This window comes from Brachyhypopomus gauderio, chromosome 2, assembly GCF_052324685.1.
Source record: "Brachyhypopomus gauderio isolate BG-103 chromosome 2, BGAUD_0.2, whole genome shotgun sequence".
Lineage (NCBI taxonomy): Eukaryota > Metazoa > Chordata > Actinopteri > Gymnotiformes > Hypopomidae > Brachyhypopomus > Brachyhypopomus gauderio.
In genome coordinates, this window is record NC_135212.1 from 32,000,085 (window position 1) to 32,019,452 (window position 19,368).

General features: G+C 48.3%; 1 protein-coding gene across 4 annotated transcripts in view; it reads left to right on the forward strand.

Annotated features, from left to right (window-relative positions):
* Positions 1 to 397: 397 nt before the first annotated feature.
* Positions 398 to 19,368, forward strand: part of bcl9l (bcl9 like) — a 36,912-nt gene continuing 17,941 nt past the window's right edge. Inside the window, exons 1-2 of one of the 4 annotated variants that reach the window (XM_076994196.1) lie at positions 398 to 849; positions 19,047 to 19,114. The gene's annotated coding sequence lies outside the window, so the exon portion shown is untranslated. Of the gene's footprint in view, positions 850 to 3,008; positions 3,406 to 12,756; positions 12,834 to 19,046; positions 19,115 to 19,368 lie in introns of those variants that run through there. The other 3 variants (XM_076994193.1, XM_076994194.1, XM_076994195.1) reach the window with 3 other exon arrangements.

Below are 19,368 nucleotides of genomic sequence, written 5' to 3' on the forward strand. Positions count from 1 at the left end.
GGCCTGTTGTTTTATTAGTGAGCTCATATGTATAGGTAGACTTATAAAAATGAGCTACAATGATTCAGTAATTAAAAAGAGGGACGCTATTAAACAGTGCATTTCATTTTTGTAGTTTTAATTTCTTGTGACTTCAACAAACATCGAGATGGAGTAATTTCAACCACATTAAATTGTCCATCCTTGCAGTAATGTGTAAAATCAGACATACAATAATATTAATAACATTATTATTGTTGTATTATTAATTGTGTTGTAATTGCTATTACAGTAATTGTTTTCATTTTCAAAAATAAATACAGAATCATTCTCGGAATATTATTTATTTATTTATTTTTAACATTTTTTCTTTATTTACTTTTCTTGTTTTGTTAAAGGGTAGGACATGCTCATATTTAGGCGTTGGGTGGCGGAAAACGTGGTCGCTGGTGCGGCTAGACAAGCGTGCGATTGAACGGGGACTTGGGCGAAGTGTACAGGGAGTGTGTGTGTGAGTCTCATCATCGCGTTGTGTGGCGTGTGTGTGGGTGCCGGGGCACCTCGGCTACGGTGTGTAACATGCAGATAGCGTCCTGCCCTTCCCCGTCTCCAATTGTGGAGTCATGATCTGCTGTCTTCCCCGGGACTCGTCTTCCGCTTTGAGCCGAACAAGAACACATCCGAAAGCATCTTCTTTGTGATCACCGTCAACACTCGGTTACTTTGGACTTGCATCGCCCGGCGGTGCTTTTGTACAACCCGGAGGATCTTGCGCAGTGGCGACGGTGCCAGGCCAGCAAGTGACGGCCACTCGGGTGATGTCGGCTGGCCGTCACTCTGACATCGGCCTCCCTTCTCCAGCGGAATGGGGTAGGAAACCTACAGTGCCACCTACACAACCCCCCGGAGCGCGTTTTGTGTCCGCCGAGCGGCTACGGTGCGGATTTGTAACACTTTAGCCACGACTGACGACGCGTGTGTGTGCGGGGCGATTAAATCGCGCCACATCAAGCGGCTCCTCCGGCAGACAGACGCGCCGCGCCGCCGCTGCTCTGAGCGCCAGTATGGCAGCGCGCGCCTCGGCGGCTAACGGGCTCGGCTAGGCTAACGAGCCGAGCAGACTCCCACAGCGGGCCCGCTTCCGTGTGGCCGTAATGTCGCGCAGGAACGAAAGGAAGTCGTTTAAAAAAAACGGCACCGAGGACAAACGGGACGGCCTCTTTATTCGCGGTGCCTCGTTTGACCGCCGTTGGGGTTTGTTGGTGGCGGCTTATCGAGGCGAGGGAGCGCGTCGCGAACGCGGAGACACGGCGCGACACGGCTGAGGAGTTCCTGCCACAGCGGCGCGGGCGGCGCGGCTACAGCCGCTGCTTGTAGCCCGCGTCGTGTCATCGATAGCCGAAGTTAGCTAGCTACAGCAGCAGGAATTACACACGCTGTTAAAACTAATGAGAAGACCACAGTACGACGAGCGCTGCTTCGTTCAGCGGGGTTAGAAACACACGGCGTTCCGCCTCCGACGAGCTGCTGCCTGTTGAGGGACATTAACTTGCGCGACGGAGCGTGTATAATATCATCCTCGCTGGCTGCTGTTTTGACACGGGTGAGGTTAAGAGGTCATCTGGACCTTGGGCCACCGGTACCGACGGCAGGAAGCCGTCCTGCGTCCTCGCTTTAATAAATACTGTTGCAGTTCGGGCTCTAAAATTTGTATGATTGACATGCGCGCTGTTAGTTTGTGCTGTTGCCCACCAGGGCTTATCCAGGCGTTGCGCAGGTATCCCGACCACTGGGCTCGTTATTATACAAGTCGATACCACTACTCAAAGACATGTGTCTCAGTTTTCATCTGGCCACGTCGGTTTATACTGCAGTGTTATTTAATCAACAGTCTTAAGAGCGCTCGTCCCTGTCACTGGTGTGGAACAATGCTGTAGTAAAGCTGCAAGCAGGCAAACTTTTCTCACAGCTGTATCGCCTGTGCAGTTTCCGTACACCCCCTACCCCATTCAAAGGTCATGATGATGTAAAGTGAACTCAGTGTTGTGTGTGAGCAGTAGCAGTCAGAGCTGCCACTAATGTTGCATTTCCTCTTGGCCTTTTACAGAGCTCCCGCTATAGCTCAAACCAACACTTCTCCATCTTGTCCCTCCAAACAGCAGCTGGGCCACGTCACTGCTAGTTTGTGTGTAATGTCACAACATTTTAATTTGATATTTAAAATGCGAATAGTATTGGGTGGGTGTGTGTGTGTGTGTGTGAGAGAGAGAGAGAGAGAGAGAGGGAGGTGTTGGGTGGAGGGGAAAGGTGTGAAGTGTATTTTGGCTGTGTGCTACTGCTCTTTGGTCCACTTGCCTCCATGTTAGTCAGGTCTGAAGTGTGATATCCCACTGTGCTATTTATAGCCTCACACGGAGTTTGCAACTTGATCCAGAGGCCTGCAAGCCCTGTGACTGCTTGGGCCAGTCCTGCTGCCTCTCACGTACTGCTGCCTCTCACGTACTGCTGCCTCTCTCGTACTGCTGCCACTCACGTACTGCTGCCTCTCTCGTACTGCTGCCTCTCACGTACTGCTGCCTCTCTCGTACTGCTGCCTCTCTCGTACTGCTGCCTCTCGTACTGCTGCCTCTCGTACTGCTGCCTCTCACGTACTGCTGCCTCTCACGTACTGCTGCCACTCATGGTCCTGCCCCATGTGTCATCTAACTAAGCTGTAACGTGGTTGAGTTAGAGGTGTTGTATCACAGCAGTTTGGAGGAAATGTGACACGTCAGAGTTCTGCTCTAAATAGTGTACACTTTCGTCTGATATTTACCACAGCCAAGCATGTCTGTAGAGCTCACGCTGCATGAAAGCAAAGAGCTTTCTGTCTGCATTAAAGATGGCAGAAAGAACATTTGACCTGTTCAAACACGTCGGGTTCCCCCGTTTAATGAACATCTCAGTGTAAGTCTCTACCCTATAGACGCGGGCTGGGTTACCTTGACGTGGTGTGCGTGTTGCGCCCATGCTGATCACACACTGCGTTTGTCCGTGCAGTTTTACCACATGCTGAGAGTCCTACATCAGGCCCCCGAGGCTGTTCGTGGAGGCTCTTGATGTTTGCATGGCCTGAGCCGACGCCACATTTAAAACCAGGGTCCCGCCATTCCTCTACAGTTAGAACTGGAAACAACAGCTTTAATGATGTGGGCGGTGTCGGAGCTGGGTTTTACCTTAAGGCCGCAGGGAGTCTGGAATCTCGCTGCAGTGTGTGTGTGTGTGTGTGTGTGTGTGTGTGTGTGTGTGTGTGTGTGTGTGTGCGCGCGTGCACACGCACGCGCGTGTGTCTCCACTTCAGTTATGCGATTGTGTGTCGCCGCGTCCTCCGAATGCGAGATGACCTTCGGCCGCCGCGGAAGGAGAATGCGAAGGAGCTTCTTCCTGGTAAGGTGATATTGGCTCCGAGGCAGAGCTTCTCTGTTACTACTCAGCCATGTTGCGGGCTAAGATGTTCCTCTGATGCACCTCACTGACGGCGCACCAACCTCCCCGCCCCCCTATCAGACTCTCCCGTGTGTGTTTGGAGCGGAGTGTGTTATTGGGGCAATGCCGTCGCTTTAGACTCCAGAGCTGCAGATAAATGTCCCAGAAACTCAAGAGCTGTCTGATCCGTCCGTCTGAGCTAGTCTGAGTTTGACTCCTTTCTCACGGTCCATCTCCTCGCTCCTGCCTCGGCGTCTGGAATTCTGGGGGTGTGTGTGTGTGTGTGTGTGTCGCACATGGTGCATGTTGTGTCTTCTGCTGCTGTTGTAGATACTCCTTCTTTGCTCAGTCCACAATGGACAGACCATGGACCCGAGATAGGACACAGAAGATAAATACACAGTCGCACTGAATTTGGAGGAGATTATCATCTTCATAACATTAAATGTATTGAGTAGTTTTCAGCATACCATCTGGTTAATGTAATTCACATAAAAATATGCTGTATTATTTTTTTTAGCAAACACTGCAGAAATCCTGCCGCGTGTATATTTTTGCTATTTATCAGGCATCTGTTAGTTAGGGCTGTAGGAGTGATGTTTTCGCATAGTTGTGCAACACTTCTGCAAATCACACGTGTCTTGTTTTAGTTCCAGTAGGCTAGGTGAACAAGCCCATCATATGTCAGCAGGATCACCTGCTAAATTATCCAAAAGGCAAAGGTGCAGACAAATGATCAGTGTCACCCAAGTTCAGGGCTGAGCGACACGTCGGCGACGGTAACCGATGGAGACGCTCCATGCCGGCTGATCTTTGCACTGGCTTTCTGGTGAGCCCAGTCCACAATGGCCCAGCAGTAAACGTGAGATGCGATCACGTTCTTTGGTGCTGGCTCCTAAAACGTGTGGCAAATAAATGTCTTAACATGTTAGAACAGTTTTAGAAAACATTTTACGTGTTAGCACAATTAAAAAATGTCACGTCGACATAACCCCCCCCCCCCCCCTTGCAACTAATTAGAAGACATATGCATATTCATGAGCATAATTACTATTACGAACAACAGTGGAGGTGAAAACACCCCTGCCTCACTGCCACAATCTGTTTACCTCATCAAGGTACAACTGTGACTGCAGCATATATATGCTGGATCTTCTACAGTCCTGACTTTGCTCTTCCTGTCGGGGAGCCATCTTGGCTACATTACAAAGGAATAAGCAGACCTTAAAATAAAAACACTTCTAATATCTAATGTCATATATATATTTCCCCACAGTTCAATGCTGGTTTTCTTCATGTGTTAATTGAACTGCTCCATTGTTGATAAAGGCCAGATTCAGTAATCCACCTTTATCTGTTTTTGTTCTGATCATGCAGTAGGGACAGTATGGTAAGCTGCTAACGCTCCCTAGGCGAGTAGTCAGAACGTTACCGTTTTTGGCATTCAACAGACGCTTATCCAGAGTGACTTGCAAAGATTCTTAACTGTCTTCTCAGAAAGCATCCTCAGCTTGTACAAATAGGTTAGAGTCCAAAAATACCTACAAACCGCGGTACTGCCAGAGAACCTTTTATAATTACTGTCATTTGCAAGGAGAGCACTGGGTAAAAACTAATCAGTAATTTACCTATTAGATCCACTTTTTACATGTTCTCTGGTTGCTGACCGATGACAGATGACCAAAATTCAGCTGTCTGCACACACAAAAATATATAATCTACAAACCAATTTGTTTGCTACCTACAAATGTTGGCATTCAGATATGAAATTGATAAAAAGCAAATGACACTTGGACACTGGTTTCATGTGTGCAGCCCACGTTTAAAAAAAAGATGTTTTTAAGATGTTTTGGTGTTTTGGTCCTCGATACTTTTCTTTCATGCATATTTGCATATCGTTATGTATTGTTTCTTTGGCTGCGAATTTTGGTGGCAATTAGTAACCAAGCTAATTCAAGGGAACTGGATCTATGATGTAATTTTATTTTTATCATAACAACAAAACCATATTAAAAGCCATGTATAGGTAAATTGCACATTCCTGTTTTTCTATTGATTATGCCGCATATTTAAGATTAACATTAGCTTCAGGTTAACATTAGCTTTATATTACAATATTAGAGAAAGTGAAACTAAAACTTTGTCCAAAAGTGTGAAAAGTATGTAGCCTAAATATGCAGGATAATGTGCAGGAGAGGCAGACCACACAAATTAGAGTGGAGGCATTAGCTTGTATGTGTAGCAGTAGCGTGTGTAGACATGCATTTTCTTGTTCGTTGTTGGTTGTGATCAGTAGAGCAGCTATGTCTTCATTTATGGCGTCCTATTAAGAGTATAAGAAAATGTATTAGCATTTTTTTTAAAATAGTGTAACATCTAGGATTCTCTCTAACTCCCTTGGTTAGTGTGTGTGCGTGCACATGTGTGCGTGTGTGTCTGTACTCTCACTTTAGAAGTATTTTTGGACTCTTAACCTATTTGGACTTTTCTAAGTGGACAGCTAAGCACTTTTGGAATATGTAAGTGTGTATGAGCAAACATGCACATGTATTCTACAACCACATTTCACTATTTTGGTGGCTCATACACAGCATAATGGCCAATGAACAGTTTCTGTGGCAGCCAATGGAACGGTTGTTCTTAATAAACGTGTGATGGGCGGCAGTTCAGGATAGGCTGTCAGATCCCAACCCAAGAGGAGGAGTGACACAAACAACATGGAAACCTAACCGATGCTGTTTGATACGTCTCCGTTTGTGGGCCTGTGTCCTGCGGTACAGGCAGCTGGATCCAACCTGGGCTGACGAGGCTTATCAGCTCAGGTGATCTGAGAGGCTGTAGATGAGCTCAAGCGCAGGGATCTATGACACCGTAATGGGATGCAGGGTGGTTGTTCACTGGGGTGCAGCCACCCAGCCGAGCGGAAACCTCGCGGAGGTGCCCCGAGCCGAGATGAGACGCAGCTGAGAAACAGCCGTCCTGAGGGGCAGTTTCGGGATGCAGAGTGTTTGTTTCAGGATACAAAGTGTTTGTTTCTTTGTTTAGTGAAACGTTTTGTTGAATTCAACTTGAATCCACATTCCAACATGCTTTAATTTTTATTTATAATTAGCCTAAGCGTATATATAATGTAACATTTACTGTATATAGCGTGCTACCTGGTACTGTAGTGCTACCTGGTACTTTGTTAACTTTTTTGTAGTCCCTAGTATATAAGAAATGGGTAACCTCGAGACAACTCCCCCTAATACACACACACACACGCACACACACACATTTTCACTACCGTATCCTGGGCAGGTATTTTCACCCAGACAGGAGACGTACATCAGTTCTGAACACAGTGAACTACCGTATATATTTATTTTTAAAAGCTTGGCAGAATGTCAAGTGTTTTCTGAGTAATTTAGTGTATATTGCAGATATTCACAAAACAGGATGCAGTTAGGATCCAGTTCACGCGTTTCTTCAGTGTATAAGGCGTGAGCACTTGGTCAGACGGAGCTGTTTCTACAACACACTGAGCTCCTCCGTTAATGAGGAGACTGAAGAACTAGTGGAGTTTTCATTTTGTGAGCTGTGAATGCACAGACTGGTTCAGTGTTTCCCACTGGAAGATACACACACACACACACACACACACACACACACACACACACACACACACACACACACACAGTATAAGTAACTGTAGGCAGTGGGTTTTTGTTTAGAATGTCTGCAAAAGCCAACTTGCATAATAAGTACTACTTTTGGAACTTCTTATTGTCTCAGTGTTCTGAAAATTTCAGCAAATATAATATTAAAATAAGGTGTGATGTATATTTGACTTTAGTATATTTTGACTGTAGACTTTAGATTCTTGGATTAGCAGATTGCATCTCAGGATGAGCGGTGGTCTCCTCTCTCTCTTGTCTCTCCACCTCTTCTGTCTCTCTCTTGTCTCTATTGTTCTCTTCTCTTTCCTGTTTCCTCACCCCTCTCTATTTTTCTCTCTTTTCTCCTATCTCTACTGTTCTCTCTCCTCTTTCTGTTTCTCTCCTGACTCCTGTCTCTACTCTCTCCTCTTTCTGTTTCTCTCCTCTCTCCTGTCTCCTACTGTTCTCTCTCCTCTTTCTGTTTCTCTCCTGTCTCCTACTGTTCTCTCTCCTCTTTCTGTTTCTCTCCCGTCTCTACTGTTCTCTCTCCTCTTTCTGTTTCTCTCCCGTCTCTACTGTTCTCTCTCCTCTTTCTGTTTCTCTCCTGTCTCCTACTGTTCTCTCTCCTCTTTCTGTTTCTCTCCCGTCTCTACTGTTCTCTCTCCTCTTTCTGTTTCTCTCCCGTCTCTACTGTTCTCTCTCCTCTTTCTGTGTGTCTCTCCTCACTCCTGTCTCTATTGTTCTCTCTCTTGTCCTGCCTCTACTGTTCTCTGTCCTTTCTCTTTGTCTTTCCTTACTCCTGTCTCTGCTCTTTTCTCCTGTCTTGCCTCTGTGTCTTGTCTCTCTCCTGTCTCTCTTGGTTTTCTCCAGTCTCTCTTCTCGTCCTGTCTCTCGCACATCTCACCCTGTCTTACGCCCGTCTGCGTGTTGGCTGCGCTCCGCACTTTTTCCTTGCTCCTAGTTGGATGCCCGCCCAGAATGTGTTGGAAGAGGTACAGCACTTGACCCCCTAGTGCAGAGCGCTTCCCCCTCCCAGTGAGAGAGAGATGGAGAGAGAGAGAGATGGAGAGAGGGGGAGAGAGAGAAATGGAGAGAGGAGAGAAAGAGAGGGAGACGGAGAGAGGGAGAGAGAGAGGGAGATGGAGAGTGGGGGAGTAGTGGGATCCAGCTTAGTCCAGTGTGCTCATACACTGACTACTGCTCTGTGACCATGACAGGCTGTTTGCAATATCTCTCTATCGTCCAGTGTCTCTCTCTCTCTCTCTCTCTCTTTCTACTCATAAAAGTCACATGGTGCATGCTCCAAGAAATTCTATTCCAAGATGTGAGCGTACTGCTTCCACACACCCACGCAAACACACACACACACACACACACACACACACACACACACACACCCTGCACACATATGTTCACATGTTCACATATGCAGTGCGCATACACTTCTCTCTTGGCCTGTACACACAGAAGTGTGTGTGTGTGTGTGTGTGTTTAATGTCTCCGTTAACAGATTCTCCATCTTTAATACATGACTACAGTTACTTATTGTTTACTTTGGCTCAGTTCACTTGTAGTCTTTTGTGCTCTCTCTCACTCTCTCTCACTCTCTCACTCTGTCACTCTTATTTTCTCTCATTCTCTCTATCTATTTATCTATCCATTTTCCTTTCTCATTATCTTTTTCTGCCTCACTGTCTTGCTCGCTCTCTCTCTCCCTCCCTCTTTTTCTCCCTCTTTCTCATTGTTTCTCTATTTTCCTCAAATAGCTTGAATTCCCTCCTTGTCTGTCTCAGACATTATCATGCCATTGTTACACTCTTCATGCAACGCCACTGATTTTAAACTCACATGCCTTTGAAATTGTCTCCCTGTGCTTTTCTCTCTTTTCTCTCTCTCTCTATATCTATCTCTATTCTTGCCTCCTCATTCACACAGCTTGGATTTGCTCAGACCCATGTCATGTTTTGTTGCCACAGCAACCTGCCTCAACCCCCCAATGGGCTGATTTCTTGGCTGTCACCTGTGTGCCGTCCCACAATGCACTGCAGAGCTGCTCCCCCCCTTTAGCTGCCTGCAAACACACTCAATGCTTCTACAGAGATGGCCCTTCCAAATAACACACACTCGCTAAGCCAGTTCCAGAGTAGCCGACATCTTTGCTGGAATTCTTTCTTTCCTCCGTCCTTTTTCGTGCCAGTCAGAGAGATGCTTTGGAATAGAGGCTGCTCACTGTGTGTGTGTGTGTGTGTGTGTGTGTACAGACGCACACGTGTTTGTGTGTGTGAATATGTGGATGTGTAGATGTGTGTGGGTGTTTTTGTATGTGTGCATGTATGTGTGTGTGCGTGTGTGTGTCTGTAGGCACTAGACGATTCCATGCTGTGGTTGGCATCTGTTGGTCTAGGCCAGGCTATCTTAACACTGTGGTAAAGCTGAGACACTGCTACAGACTACCCTCTTATGGTTTGAGTGGAACAGGTCTATACACACACACACACACTATCATACCCACACTATTACACATTCACTTTCACACACTCAGAGACCTATACGCAGACACACATACCTGTCAAATACACACATATTCATACATTCACACTCCCTTTCCCTCACACACACACACACACACACACACACACACACACACACAGACACAGACGTGCTTACAGTGCCTGCTATTCGTGTAGCTTCTGTCTTACCCCCTCATAACTCTTTGTTCTACTTGAGGCACACTTACTACCATTAACTACAGAAATCACACAGGACACACTCACACTTACACATTCACTCACTCACACACGCACACCTCTACCTACACTTACTTAAACAGTATCTCAACTGGACAGAGGGGCCAATAGAGAGTAGGTGATAAAGAGAGAGAGATGGAATTGATTGAGAGTGAGAGAGAAATGATATGAGTGAGAGTAAGCATGAGATGGTGATGGAGTGAGAGGGAGTGAATGAGAGAGTGAGAGAGCACGTATATTTTACAGAATAGCGTAGCGCCCCCTACGCCAGCCGGTCCAAGAACACCACTCACATTACAAACCTCACAGAGCCCATAGACGCCACACTCCACCACGCCAACACACCCAGTCAGACCAGAACCAGCAACCAACCATAAACACCTCACATATGGGAGAAAGTCCACACCAGCACACCCCAGACACAGGTCCTGAAGCAGGCCACCACCAGTCACCGACAACACGCTAATGAGATGGTGGACCATGCATAGGTGAGCATAGCCCAGCCATTGAAACTGGCGACGTACACAGATGTGGCTGCCCATGAAGAGCAAGCAGACAGTTCCCATCATGGGAGCTGGGCGTCCTAACCAAGGGTCTCCAATATGAATCAATTAGAAACCCACCCTGTAAGAACATTTGCAGCATCTGCCCTGAGTTTCTAGACTGCAGTGATGAGGAGAATCTGTCCTGTTCCTCATTATATAAGCAGCAAGATTCGTACTACCTTGTAGAGCCTGAGGGACAACCAGATCCCGTCCCAAGGTAGTCAGTACTGTTAATTATTTGTTTTCTGGATAATATAATTTATTTTGTTTTTTTTTTTCAACGTGTGTGTGTGTGTGTGTGTGTGTGTGTGTGTGTGTGTGTGTGTGTGTGTGTGTGTGTGTGTGTGTGTGTGTGTGTGCGTGTGAGTGAGAGAGAGACATAAGGCCAGAGAGTGAGTGAGAGAGAGAAGTAGGGCCAGAGAGTGAGAGACAGGGAGACAGAAAGAGTGAGAGAGAGAGATGTAGGGCCAGAGAGAGAGAGAGAGAGAGACGTAGGGGCCAGAGAGAGTGCGAGAGAGACTGTCAGTAGGGCCAGAGAGAGTGCGAGAGAGACGTAGGGCCAGAGAGAGTGCGAGAGAGACGTAGGGCCAGAGAGAGTGCGAGAGAGACGTAGGGCCAGAGAGAGTGCGAGAGAGACGTAGGGCCAGAGAGAGTGCGAGAGAGACGTAGGGCCAGAGAGAGTGCGAGAGAGACGTAGGGCCAGAGAGAGTGCGAGAGAGACGTAGGGCCAGAGAGAGTGCGAGAGAGACGTAGGGCCAGAGAGAGTGCGAGAGAGAGACGTAGGGCCAGAGAGAGTGCGAGAGAGAGACGTAGGGCCAGAGAGAGTGCGAGAGAGAGACGTAGGGCCAGAGAGAGTGCGAGAGAGAGACGTAGGGCCAGAGAGAGTGCGAGAGAGAGACGTAGGGCCAGAGAGAGTGCGAGAGAGAGACGTAGGGCCAGAGAGAGTGCGAGAGAGAGACGTAGGGCCAGAGAGAGTGCGAGAGAGAGACGTAGGGCCATAGAGAGTGCGAGAGAGAGACGTAGGGCCATAGAGAGTGCGAGAGAGACGTAGGGCCATAGAGAGTGCGAGAGAGACGTAGGGCCATAGAGAGTGCGAGAGAGACGTAGGGCCATAGAGAGTGCGAGAGAGACGTAGGGCCAGAGAGAGTGCGAGAGAGACGTAGGGCCAGAGAGTGAGTGAGAGAGACGTAGGGCAGAGAGTGAGTGAGAGAGGACGTAGGGCCAGAGAGTGAGTGAGAGAGACGTAGGGCCAGAGAGTGAGAGAGAGAGACGTAGGGCTAGGGGCATGTGAAAGAGTGCTGTGCATTAGCTGGGGGCAGGACTTGGTAAAGGAAGTGTCTGAGACAGAAAAGCACTCCCTCCTGAACACTGCAAGTGAAACTGTATCAGGGTCAGATGACAGGAAGGCCTATATTTGGGCACGGACAAACTATGAGCTCGTTTGACTGACTCTGTGACATCAGCACTTCCAGATCTTCTGAGGGCTGTCTGGCGTGCTGGTCACGTGACCGCACAAGCCCCCTTGTGTGACAGTAACGGTCAACGGCAGGTGACCTCCTGACCTCTGGCGGTCCGTCAGTGCTGGCTGTGTCCCAGTTTACCCACAGCGACATGCTGATCAATGCAGGAAGACGAGCTCGTCATCTGCACGAGACTCCGCCCCCTCTGCGTGCTTGGAAGGCGGGAGCAAAATGACTGTTTATCACTTTATGGGGCTGTCCTCCTTAATTGATGGTGCGTCATGTGGTGGTGTGAGTAATGGGCTTGAATGGGGTGTTTTTACCAGGCGCTCTTCATGCATGACATTAAAAACTAATCAGAGCAGAGAGACTGAGATCAACATACAGGGAGAGTGAGGGAGAGCAGGAGAGGGAGCTGGAGAGAGAGAGAGCAGGAGAGAAAGAGGGAGTGGCAGAGTGATATTTCAGGACAGTTGCTTTATTGCCTGATATTGCTGTTTTATGTAGTGAGAAGTTTGAGAGAGTGATACAGATGGGGGGGGGGGGGGGGGTGAAAGACGGGTGGGTGTGTGCATGCGTGCGTGCACGCGTGCGCGTGTGTGTCTTAACGCTGCAGCAGTTAATCGCATGGTGTCTGTTTGATCTGTGGAAGCGTTTCTGTGCTGAAGGTTCATGTTCAAACAAGACAGGATTCCTGTCTGACTTCTCTCTCTCTCTCTCTGAGTGTGTATTCAGCAGGTCAGTAGGGTGTGGGTAATTCTCCAACCGTGAGGCCTTTGCAGACGTGGTCCCACACCACGCTCTGTTTCAGTGTCTCACAGCAAGATTCCCAAGAGAGCAGAACCCCCCTGCCTCAGACCCCGCCCCAAACCCCACCCCAAACCCCGCCCCAAACCTGCCCCCCTGCTCTTCCTAGTGCTGCACTGATCCAGTGCTTATGGCCTTTAGGATCACCACACCCCCAGCCCCTCCGGAGAAGGCCAAAGGTCAACCTGTCAGGTGATAACACACCAGTACACCACTACAGACCTTTGATCTGCTGCGTTTAAATAGGGACATATAAGTGTGTGTGTGTGTGTGTGTGTGTGTGTGTGTGTGGTGTGTGTGTGTGTGTGTGTATGCATGTGTGCAGTTTTGAGTATGTAAATATGCATCACGGTCAGGTCCCCTCCCAGGTTGTGGGTCTGAAGCACATTGATTATATAACGTGACCTTGCAGTCACTATTTGAATGTGAAGCTGTGATTTGAGGGGTTGGCAGCAGTGATCTCAGGGGAAGACCACAACAGGAGAGTGGGAACTGGGGCCTGTATCGTGCTCTCCCTCACCCCACACGCCTCTCAACACCCCCCCCCCCCCCCCCCCCCCCCCCCCCACACCCCCACGGATCAATACAGGTCTGCCAACACCACATCTTACTGCAACTTCAACTCTATTAAATCAGCCGGCAGGCAGCGCTGACAAGGTTAAGTTGTGAGAAGTCAGAGAGCATGTTGCTTTGGAAACAAACAGCCTCGCCTGCCGGTGTGGTGCCACATAGCCTGAAAGAGGGAGAGAGGGAGAGGGTGAGAGGGAGAGAGGGAGAGAGGGAGAGAGGGAGAGGGTGAAAGGGAGAGGGTGAGAGGGAGAGAGGGAGAGGGAGAGGGAGAGAGGGAGAGGGAGAGAGGGAGAGGGTGAAAGGGAGAGAGGGAGAGGGTGAGAGGGAGAGGGAGAGAGAGAGAGGGAGAGAGGGAGAGGGAGAGGGAGAGGGAGAGAGGGAGAGAGGGGGAGAGGGTGAAAGGGAGAGAGGGAGAGGGTGAGAGGGAGAGGGTGAGAGGGAGAGGGTGAGAGGGAGAGGGAGAGAGGGAGAGGGAGAGAGGGAGAGAGGGGGACAGAGTTAGCCCGAGCAGGCAGAAGGTTACGTCGACCCCTCAAACCCCCCCCCCACTCACCCGTTTCCACTCCTGCTACATTTCCACTGGTGCACAAATGCAGTTTGTTAAGCTGAGGCGAGTGTCTTAAAGCCTTACAGCCTTGACTCTGTGTGTGTGTGTGTGTGTGTGTGTGTGTGTGTGTGTGTGTGTGTGTGTGTGTGTGTGTGTGCATGCTGAATTCTGTTAACTGAATTCTATTCATTTTTGTCACACACTTTAGTCTTGAAATTGTGGCTCCACAGTGCTGCTCTGTGCTTGAGGAGAGGTAGTGAGAGTGTGTTTTGTGTGTGTGTGTGTGTGTGTGTGTGTGTGTGTGTGTGTGTGTGTGTGTGTGTGTGTACAAGAGCAGGCCCTGAATTTTCCCCTCACTCTGCTCTCCTTAGGGACTTTGGGGTTATAAATACATCTTGGTCCTCTAAAAATACACATGTCTGCATGTATGTGGGTGAGAATCCTTCTGAGGCCTCAACACAGTACTGTTTAACAGAAAAGGAGCTTCTTCGTGGAGTTGTGCAACTCTGCGTATGCATAATTAAAAAATATATATCGGACCTTGGTTCTTTGAGTAGGGTGTGAATATAAAGCAAAAGGCCATTCAGCTGATTCTGAGGCGGGGAGTCAGGATTTTCTGTGTGTAGGGGAACCTCACCCCAGACAGCCGTCTCAGACGTCTGACGTCTCATCTTACTCAGCTATGTTAAGGGAACAGTGATTGCCGGTAACGCGTTACTTAGTAACGCGTTACTGTAGTCGGACTACTTTTTTCAGTAACGAGTAGTCTAACGCAACTACTATTTAAAAACTAGTAGTCAGATTAAAGTTACTTATCTAAAACATCGTGCGTTACTATTTCTGCATTTCGGGGGAACGTAGGTTATTCATTCTTATTTTTTGGCTACACGTTTCTTACGCGGTTACGTCATCTCTGCTCTGCGGCGCCAAAGTCAGATGGAAGGAGAGGTTCGCCTTTAGCAGCTGGAAATACAGGCATTATTTTGATTTTATTTCGGCTAAGGAAGACAACATTAAGGTCCGTTGTACACTCTGTCCTGGCGACAGAGTGCTGTCTACTTTCAAAAACACAACGTCAAACCTGAAAAAAAAACGGGGGCTTGGCGGCGAACGTAAAATTGTTATCGGGCGGGGTGTAAAATGGACTAAATTCAGTATTATAATCGCGATCGATCGATCGCCGGTGGTTGGCGCCAGATCGAACTAGTAACTCATTGAATCATAGATGTGGATCAGAGGTAAATAAACTAGATTTTTTTTCGGCGTGAGATATCGGAAGTGTGGCGTGTAAGCGTGTGAAGACAGTCAAATGCGTGTGTCTCAATGCGTGAGAGTTGGCAACCCTGTAAGTGGGCGGAGTTGAACAGAAAGACTGTCTTAATTATTTATTTAAAAAACATGTAAGCCTATTTCAAGAAAAAGTTTACAAATGCCAGTGTCATTTTTGATGTTCCGGTTAAAATACATGTCAATAAAGTGAGTATTGGCAGAACTGGTAGTCATTTTCATGTTATAGGGGCGGGGGATCAGCCTCTGCTGAAAGTAACTAAAAGTAATCTAACTTAGTTACTTTTAAAAGCAAGTAGTCAGTAACTTAACTGAGTTACTTTTTAAAGAAGTAGTCAGTAGTCAGTAGTCGGATTACTGTTTCAAAGTAACTATGGCAACACTGTAAGGGAATTTGTAATGTTTGGTTTTCAAGAAGAGCAGGTTCTCTCGGGGGTGTGGTGTTGCCAGGGTCACCTACACAGTGTCACCTACACAGGTGTCTCCACTGCAGTGTCACCTACACAGGTGTCTCCACTGCAGTGTCACCTACACAGGTGTCTCCACTGCAGTGTCACCTACACAGGTGTCTCCACTGCAGTGTCACCTACACAGGTGTCTCCACTGCAGTGTCACCTACACAGGTGTCTCCACTGCAGTGTCACCTACACAGTGTCACCTACACAGGTGTCTCCACTGCAGTGTCACCTACACAGCGTCACCTACACAGGGGTGTCTACTGCAGTGTCACCTACACAACGTCACCTACACAGGTGTCTCTACTGCAGTGTCACCTATACAGGTGTCTCCACTGTAGTTTCACCTACACAGCGTCACCTACACAGGTGTCTCCACTGTAGTTTCACCTACACAGCGTCATCTACACAGGTGTCTCCACTGTAGTGTCACCTACACAGCGTCACCTACACAGGTGTATCCACTGTAGTGTCACCTACACAGTGTCACCTACACAGGTGTCTCTACTGTAGTGTCACCTACACAGTGTCACCTACACAGGTGTCTCTACTGCAGTGTCACCTACACAAGCATCTCCATTGAGGTGGAATCACGACTCTTTTGTGGAGGAGATGTCTGTTTGAAATCCAAGTCAGTTATTATTCTTTTTTTTGGATCGAATCAAATAACCACAAAGGGGCCACGAGGCAGTGTTCACCTGCTGCTGCCCCCACGTGACTGTTGCACCAAACCACCCCAACCGGATCTCCGCAGTAGCGCACTGCAGTGCCACCGGATCCTGACGCCAAGGTCGAAACTCGTGAGCCGTGTGATGAGGTCCTGAAAGTCCTGCTGATGCGTGAGGGATTCAGGCCCGTCAGGAGATGCGCTGGGAAAGATTAGCATTGTTGGAGTTGTACGTCCACGGCGACTCACAGAACTTCCCCTAAATGGGGGTTTGACATCAGGAGGGGTGTGGCTGAAGGTCTAGTTCACCTTATGACCTTATGAGAACCTCACATGGGGGGTGGAGTCCTGTTGGTTTGGAGTCCCTCTGCTGATGTCACGCAGCTGGTCATGTCTAAAACAGGAGTGTGCCACTCGCGGTGTTGAAATGTAGTATTCTCTCTGTCGTTTACACACACACTCACACACACACACACATACACACACACACACACACACACACACACACACACACACACACACACAGTCCCCTTCGGGCCTTTGTTCATCAGCATGTTTCAAGGTGAAATTAACTCCAGACTGCTGAATTTCCGATGAAACACGGTTGGATTTGCCAAAGTCATCTCCAACTTTGTTTTCGAATCACCCCACGCACATTTGGCAGTCGAGAACAAGCTGGTATTTGGGTGTAAAGCTGAATTCTGTTGAAATGAGCCTGTGTAACCAGAGGGTGTCTGATTCACCCCTACAGTAGTACACCCCTACCATACTGAAAGTACCTGTACACCAACGATAGTTGGGCAGACGGGCAGGTAGACGGGCAGGTCAATAGGCAGGCAGACGGGCAGGTAGACGGGCAGGTCAATAGGCAGGCAGACGGGCAGGTAGGCGGGCAGGTAGGCAGGCAGGTAGACGGTCAGGTAGATAGATGGATGTGTGCAGTGGTAGTGGACAGAAGGTAACTGGGAGCAGCAGACCATGTGGCGTTCTGAAGCATGGGGTCACGTCAGTAGGGAGATCTCCACCCAACTCCATCAGTGAGGAGATCTCCACCCAACTCCATCAGTGAGGAGATCTCCACCCAACTCCATCAGTGAGGAGATCTCCACCCAACTCCATCAGTAGGGAGATCTCCACCCAACTCCATCAGTAGGGAGATCTCCACCCAACTCCATCAGTGAGGAGATCTCCACCCAACTCCATCAGTAGGGAGATCTCCACCCAACTCCATCAGTGAGGAGATCTCCACCCAACTCCATCAGTAGGGAGATCTCCACCCAACTCCATCAGTAGGGAGATCTCCACCCAACTCCATCAGTGCTCTGTTCCCCTCAGGAGCAGAGAACAGCTCGACTACTCATGATTCAGACAAACATGGTCGCAAAGAAAAACGTCCAGTGGTCGATATGCTATCGAGAGTGAGAGAGGATCTGTTTCCTCCTGGAGTTAATGAGTGATGAAGGCTACAGGGAACTGTGTGTGTGTGTGTGTGTGTGTGTGTGTGTGTGTGTGTGTGTGTGTGTGTGTGTGTGTGTGTGTGTGTGTGTGTGTGTGTGTGTTAGTTAATGACTAATTACAGGTCTACACACCAACATAGGCAAGGTGATTGCTACACAGAGAGAGATGGAGAGGGAGGAGGAGGAAGGAGATAGAGAAGGCTAGAGAGAGCAGGAGGGAGGGAGAGAAAGATGAGGAAGGAGATAGAGAGAAGGCTAGAGAGAGATCTTGACAGGGTAGCAATTTGAGGCTGATGGAGAAAGGGTGTAAGGAGTTCAATACAGTGCATGACAGTTAGCAAAATAATCCTAGGACAACCTTCTCTCTGTGTGTGTGTGTGTGTGTGTGTGTGTGTGTGTGTGTGTGTGTGTGTGTGTGTGTGTGTGTGCGTGTGTGCGTGTGTGCGTGCGTGCATGTGTGACAGAGGGTGAGTGGCTTGTGTAGTGTGGGTAGCTTTTTTTTCTTTTTGAGGTCATCACAGTGAGATGGAAATCTGTGTGGGACCCTCACAACGTCACTAAGGTCCTTCCTGGAAGTGTGTGTGCGCGCACGTGTGTGTAACAGGTGTGGCGATATCTTGTGCGTATATATATATATATATATATATATAAGTACAGTGCATATATTAGGAACAGACCCAAACACACACACACAGGTGATGGGTGTAGCTGCTGGTTCTGTGTGGAGTGTGTACGGCTGTGCTGGAGGTGTGGTGTTGCTGGAACAGGAACTGTGTTCTGAGCTTTCCTGCCTCTCATTCAGACTATGAAAACTTAACCCTGCATCAGCTCTGCTCACTTGCTCAATCCCTCTCTCCCTCTCTCTCTCCCTCCCTCTCTCTCTCTCAACCCCCCCCCCCCCCCCCCCCCCACACACACACACACACACCCACCTCAGGCAGATGGAATGAAGAGGTGTGTGTGTGTGTGTGTGTGTCAATCTCCTTGTCCTAGAATGCAAAGTACTCAGAAGTACTCCACAAGAGGGACATTTTATCTCCATATACCATTAATTGTGCTGTTTCATAACTCAGTTTATCGAGAGAGAGAGAGAGAGAGAGAGAGAGAGAGAGAGAGAGTGCTTAGTGTTGAGGAATGCGTGGTAGTTTTGTGGTTTTCAAAATGAGTTGTGGGAGGACCTTGTAATGGGGAAACTCACTTCTAGGCAACAGGCTCCGCCCTTGAGCTCCAGTCAGTTGTGTTCTTAAAGGGGCAGACGCACCACTCCTCTCCTCTCTGCCTTCTCCTGTGACCTTGTCATTGACAATGGCACCTTTGCATCATCTTGGCCTATATATGTGTCTATAGTTTGTAAGTCTCTAAATTTAAATTCTCCATTGTGTGTGTGTGTGTGTGTGTGTGTGTGTGTGTGTGCACGCGCAGATCAGTGTCTGCAGTGAGGCGACTTGAAGCCAGAATGCCAAGGTGTGTGAAGGCTTCATCATAGTGAGGTGAGTAAATTATAATCTTACATCATCCTCTTGTTCGCTGCGTAACCTTGGTTACCAGAGGTCCAGTGAGCAGGCAGGAAGTCATTCAGCGTTTGGCTGCTTTCTCCAGTCCTTCCATACCAGATATGCTCTCTGTTAGCAGTATTACAGTATTAGTAACAGCATTACAGTATTAGACAGTATTACTAACAGTATTACAGTATTAGTATTACTAACAGCATTACAGTATTAGACAGTATTATTAACAGTATTGC